Source organism: Muscardinus avellanarius (assembly GCF_963383645.1).
Source record: "Muscardinus avellanarius genome assembly, chromosome: 3".
NCBI classification, from domain to species: Eukaryota; Metazoa; Chordata; class Mammalia; order Rodentia; family Gliridae; genus Muscardinus; species Muscardinus avellanarius.
The window spans coordinates 163,709,475-163,716,074 of NC_137788.1; positions in this window are offsets into that span (position 1 = coordinate 163,709,475).

Below are 6,600 nucleotides of genomic sequence, written 5' to 3' on the forward strand. Positions count from 1 at the left end.
ACAGGCAAGCATGAGGCCCATGCAACCATACTGTAGCAGAAGTAGCCACGACATCGCACATACATGGTCACAATGCTGTGGACTCAACTCAAAGAGCCAAGTGTGGTCGCCCATCCTGAGTGCTCATCAGGAGGTGGGGGTAGAAGACAGGCATTTATTTGTCTACTGCGAAGGAATGAAATAAATCACTTACAATCATGCCATGCTTCTGGTATGTGAGAGTGAAATCTATAATCAAAATACTATATGAGTACTTTGTATTAAGGAAACATCATATTGCAGGAATTTATTATAATGCATAAAATGGAAAATCTATGAGCTCACTAAGACTATGTCATATCACTGGGTAAAAAGTAACTGGGATTATTTAATGTGAAAAGGTATTTAAGCGTGTTTTCTCAATTATTGTACAGAATACAGCAGATGAGTCCCATGATTTTACTCTAAAAATGGTATTCACAGAGAAAATGATTGTGTACTATTGATCATAAAGTGTCCATTTTCATAGCTTCAGTTAGAGTGGTCTATTGTAAATTTTGTACCTGATGACTGATTCTAGATCTTCGTTTTTATGGTATTGAGGATTGAACCCAGGGCCATTCTACCTCTGAGCTGCACTCCCAGCCCTATGTTTTATTCTTTTATTTTGAAATAGGATCTTAGTAAGTTGCAGAGGGTCTCTCACTAAGTAGTGGAGGCTGGCTCCAAACCTGAGATCCTCCTGTCTCCTCCTCTCACGTACTGGAATAACAAGCATTGCACCACCATGCCCAGCTAGACTTTCTTCTTTACTAATGTATTCATTCAAAACATTTCCCTTTAGCTGGGCATGGTGGCGCACGCTTTTAATCCCCGCACTTGGGAGGCAGAGACAGGAGGATCGTGCAGGTTTGAAGCCAGCCTCTCTGGCTTAAGAGACTCTGTTTCCAAATAAAAATTTAAAAAATAGGCCTGGGAGTGTAGCCTGGAGGTAGAAGGGCTTCCAGGAACCCCAGTACCACCAAAAAAAAAAAAAAAAAAAAAAAAAAATTCCCTCTAAAATCTGAATCCGGGCGTGGTAGCACATACTTGTAATACCAGCATTCGGAGGCCAAGACCAGAGGATCACAGTTTGCCGACAGCCTAAGCTACTTAGCGAGGCCCTCTGCAACTCAGTGAGACTGGTTTCAAAATAAAGAATAAAAAATAGGGCAGGAGCTGTAGCTCGGAGGTCGAATGCCCCTGGGTTCCATCCCCAGACCCGCAAAAATAAATAAATAAAATAAAATCTGACTTCATTCCATCCAACAAATTTTGATATTCTATTTTCATTTTGTTCAAAATATTGTTTCTTTTGATATTTCTTCCTTGTACAATGTTGTGAAGGGTCCAAGAATTGCCCACCAACCCAAATATCGAAGGACTCACAAGAGATGTAAGAATGCAAGCGAGGTTTATTGTCCCGGCTAGCCAGGGGTCAAGACCAAGACACCATGGCCGAGGTTCGACCCCTCCCCACTCCACGCTCTGAATTTTATAACCCTAGGAGGGAGTGGTTACACATGAGGGAGTGGTTACACACGTCAGAGCCCGCCAACCTTAGAATACAACCAATCAGATACAAGGACAAACAAGTACAACCAATAATTTTAAAACATGCATCCACACACGTCAGAGCCTGCTCTGCCTTTCCCATCCACCTTGGCTGGGCCAGGCTCATCTCTGCACTGAAGAACAGATTATCTCTGCACTGGAGAGCAGATTAGCCTGGCCTTGTTTGCTGATCTAGCTCAGAGATATGGGGATGGGGTCCCATTTACAAAGACCTTGGCCGGCAAGCTGGAGATTAGAGGCTTTGACCTTGTGGGTCCCCTACCCTTGTCCTTGGATGGATCTTGATTTTATTTCCAATCCTACCCTACTTCTATCTTAACTATATTTTAATACCTTATTTCTAATCCTAATATGGGAGAAGACTTCTCTAGTTAACTTCTCATATAGGGGAGGAAAGCACTTCTTCCAGCCTGCTTTCCAGCACCCCTACAGTTGTTTTTGGAAATATGCTCTTGCACTAATCTAGACTGTGTCCTATCAAGAGGAGTGAGCATGCGGGCCAGAGAGGAGTGTGTTTTAGCTCATCATTGGATCATGTCATCTAAACATGTAATCTGCTGATTGAATACGCCACTGAGTTCAACTAAGTACTCATTGGCCTTCTGCCTGCCAGTAATGTCCGTTTCTGATAGACAGTGTTTGAATTTTCAGTGGTAAATCATGGGTTCACCTATTTCTCCCTCTAATTCCTTCCGTTTTTGCCTCATACAGTGTGATGCTGTTTTGTGACTGCATGCATAGTTAGGATCACTACATCTTTATGGACAACTGACCTTTATTTTATTAATGTCCATCTTTATTCTGGATAATAGTACTTAATTCAAATTCTGTTCAGTCAGAAATCAGTGAGGGTACGGCTGTTTTCATTATGGTTAGGGTTAAAAGAAGACATTCCATTAATTCCTTTTTATTATTTTATTGGTACATTGTAATTAAACATTATAATGGAGTATAGAGTAATAGAAGCACACATACACAGCACTTTGTGTGATTTCTTCTGAATTTCACCCTACATGTTCCCTTCTCCATACATGTTTTTATATTGGTGCTGATAATTTTGCATACTTACATAGCAGTAATCGAACCTTTGTTTCATCAAATCTCCTTCCTTTTTTCTTCCCCTAACCCCCTCCATTATTCCACTGAAGTCTCTTTCCTGTATGTAAAGTCTCTTTTGTTAGCCAGTTTCTCTCTATTTTCCACATACAAGGAAAAATATAACAGTTAACTTTCTGGTATCGAATAATCTCTCTTTGCATAATATATTATAGTTCCACCCATTTTCCTACAAAATACATAATGTTTTTTTTCTTTTGTGCTGAGTAAAACTTCATCATGTGAATATTTCAGTTTTGTAGTCTGTTTATCTGTTCGTGGATACTGTATCTGGTTTCATAATTTTAGTATTTTGAAATGTGCTCCTAGAAACATAAATATGTAAAGTAATCTGACTTCAATTACTTTGGAAAGAGATCCAGGATTAGTGTAGTGGGATCATATGGTATTTCCATTAGCTGTCCTCTGAGGAATTTCCATACAGGTTCATTGGTTTTAATTCTTAGATTTTTATATTAATATAGATTTCTTATAGGTAACAGTCATTGGGTCTTGTTTTCTATCCACTTTGATTCTTAATGGCTTTAAATTGGTACATTTCAATCATAGAAATAAAAATGAGATTATAAATGTTATTTGAATAACATCCATGATATTTAAAATGATATTTTTTTGGTGGTACTGGGGTTCCTGGAAGCTCTACTACCTCCAGGCCACACTCCCAGACCTATTTTTATACTTTTTTATTTGGAAACCGGGTCTCATAAGCCAGCACAGCTGGCTTCAAACCTGCGTGATCCTCCTGTCTCCGCCTCCCAAGCGCGGGGATTACAAGCGTGCGCCACCACGCCCTGCTGAAATAATATTTTAATTGTTTACCTTTCATTAACTCTAAATTTTTTTCTTGATTATTTTGCTGTCTTTTGTATTTTAAGTTAACTTTATATAATACCATATTCTCTCTTTTCTTAGCATATCAGTCAAACTTTCTTTTTTACTTTTCATATTAGGTACCCTAGAGAATATTATTCGATTTTTCATATTTCAAATTGATCTAACACATAAAATTTTGTTCAAATTATAATAGCAATAATACAGTTGAATTATCTTTTCCCCCCAGTGTATGTTTTTGGCCCCTTTGTCAAAAATCATTTGGTTCTTACACTACCTCTGAGGTAGTGAGACTGAGAATTAAATTAACAAAAGAAAGCATACAAGTGTGCTTAGTATACATGTTATGCAGCCCGAGAGCTTTCATAAAAATGTAGACCCAGATAGGAAATTACAGTCAATAAATCATATATGGAACTGGAAAACAAAGTCGTGAAAAGGAAACTAAATGATGTAGGGAGGCCTGAAAGAGAATGGTGATCTTACCAGGGTTTGTTCAGAGGGCCTCTTAGCTTGGACTTCCATCCTTGGCAGTACACAAATGAGTTTTCTATACCATGTCTGAATATCTTTATGTAGCACTACTTTTTTTTTTTTTTTTTTTTAGTACTGGGGTACCTGCAAGCCCTTCTACCTCCGGGCTACACTCCCAGACCTATTTTTTATATTTTTTATTTGGAAACAGGGTCTCTTAAGCCAGTGAGGCTGGCTCCGAACCTGCGCGATCCTCCTGTCTCCACCTCTCAAGAGCGGGGATGACAAGCATGTGCCGCCACCCCGGCCTATGTAGCACTACTTTAAGAAAAAGAGGAATCCAGGTTTGTAATTTATTAGCATTCAAGGTAGGTTGCCTAGTGACAGAGGGTCAGGTATATGTAATACTCATCATCCTGACCATGTGGGTATGAACCCTATGTGTCTTCTCAACACATATGATGGAAACAGCAGTGTGTTTTCAGAATAAGTACAGAAAAATACATGACTCCAGGTTTAGATTTGCTCTGCTATTTCCTTGTCATACTGGCATATGTATGTCTCCATTTTCCACCTGTCCCTGTCAGGCTACAGGAACACAGTGGACTGTAAAATGCATGACAGAGGAGGCTTACAGTTTACTTTTGACAACTCTAAACCTTGGTTTTGCTTCCTACCAAGTTAGTCCAGATTCCTTTGTTGTTCTTAAAATACTGCGGATTGAGCTCAAGAGTGTTCTACCACTGGAAAACATCGCCAGCCCTTTTTCAAAGAGTATGTTCCTATGCGGTTTTGCTAAACTGCACAGACTGGCTTGGAATGATCTGCCCTTCTGCCTCATATTCCCAGTCCCTGGTGTTACAGGCATGTGGCACCTCTCCTGGGAAGTACCTACTTTTATTTGTGTATACATAATATTTGATGCTTGGTAGCACCATTTTGGGAACACCCAGTCAATCCGAGATCAAATAGGACTGGATTCTGAGCCAGGTGTAATTTCTGGTGATTTGGAAAATGTCTGTACTTTAAGAATCAGCAGCAGGCCCACCGCTGACTTCTGTGAGTCCCTTAAGGATACTAACAGTGGCATCAAGTCATAGGCTTTGACTGCAACATTATTTTGTTATGCCTAGGAAAGCTCCAACATGTGTCTGTTTTGAGTGTAGAGAAAATTCCCTTTGATTTATTTTATTGGGCAAAGGACACTCCTTGAATTTCTGCAGAGCTATAACTGTACCAAATTAACTCACCACAGAGTGATGCCATTTTATTGATCAGAGGCCAAATCTGGCCATGCATCCGTTTTCTAGAGTTTGTCCACCAGGCGCTGGCAGTGGCAGGGATGAAAATTACTTTAGGTTATTTTCTGTAATCTACATGTTGACATAACTAGCAATCCAGTTGATACGTTAACAAGACCAGGATTTATAAACTGATACAATGGGACACCAGCTCTGGGACTTACTTGAATAGTAATTAGTAACACTCAGTAAGAGTGGGACACAATTTAAAAGAAAGTCCAGAGTGGAGGACCAGAGAGAGAACAGGTCAAATTGAGAAAGGTGATGCCAAGTCAGCTTCTAACTAAATGACTAATAAGTAGGGACCAAAGGAAAGGGAGGCCAGTATTTGTTACAGGGGAGATTTTTTTGTGGATGTCATAGCTAATATTTCAATTGTACAAATGCTTTAGATGGGAAGAAAATATTTGCAAAAAAGAAACCAAGCACAGTTTCATGCCATAAGTAAAACAAAAATTTAGTTAAGGACTAACCAATCCCAATGTAAAATGAGGTTTATTGAGTTCTTAGAACTCATAATCAAGAAAGAATAGGCAAATTTAATCATTCATCCAGACATGTGAAGGAGGGAGGGGGAAGGAATGGAGTGGGACACGAGGAAGGGCCAAATGAGTGATGTGTGCGTGGATGTCTCCACCATCCTGTACCCATTAGGATGCATGACCACAGTCCACCAATACAAAAAGAAAAGACAGACGGTGGACAAAAAGAAACCACCTGACATGAAGTCATAGGCACAGCAGACAACGGTGCTGAGCGATGTCTCCCCATATCACTCACCATTAGTGAGAAAGATATGACTTCCTGCTACCTACTAACCCTCCTGTGACCAGATTTCACAGAGGCCGGGACAGCTGCCAGAAATCTCAGAAAGATGCCAAACACACAAATTCACAAGTGCATCATGAACCAATGGCCCTACCTTCACATTTAAAAATGAGAAGACAGATTAAAATGCAACCACGGCTCCTATATTTGATATCAGGACTTGCTGATAACTTAAATGACTTTCCTATCCTGAAATTGTGGATGCAATTCCAGCCAACATCTTAAATTATGAATTATATGAGTTTTTATACAGTGTGTTTATACAGTGCATTGGTGAGATATAAATTAATTAATTTTATAATTAATCCCATAATTATGTATACATTACAGGTATTAAAAATGCCCAGTGTTTGACATTACTGCTTGTTGGTCAGTTTAGAACTGAGTTCAGTCTATAAAATTTATGTTATTAGTTCATTCAGTACCTCTCATTCCCTGTCACCAGCCTTCTGGCCGA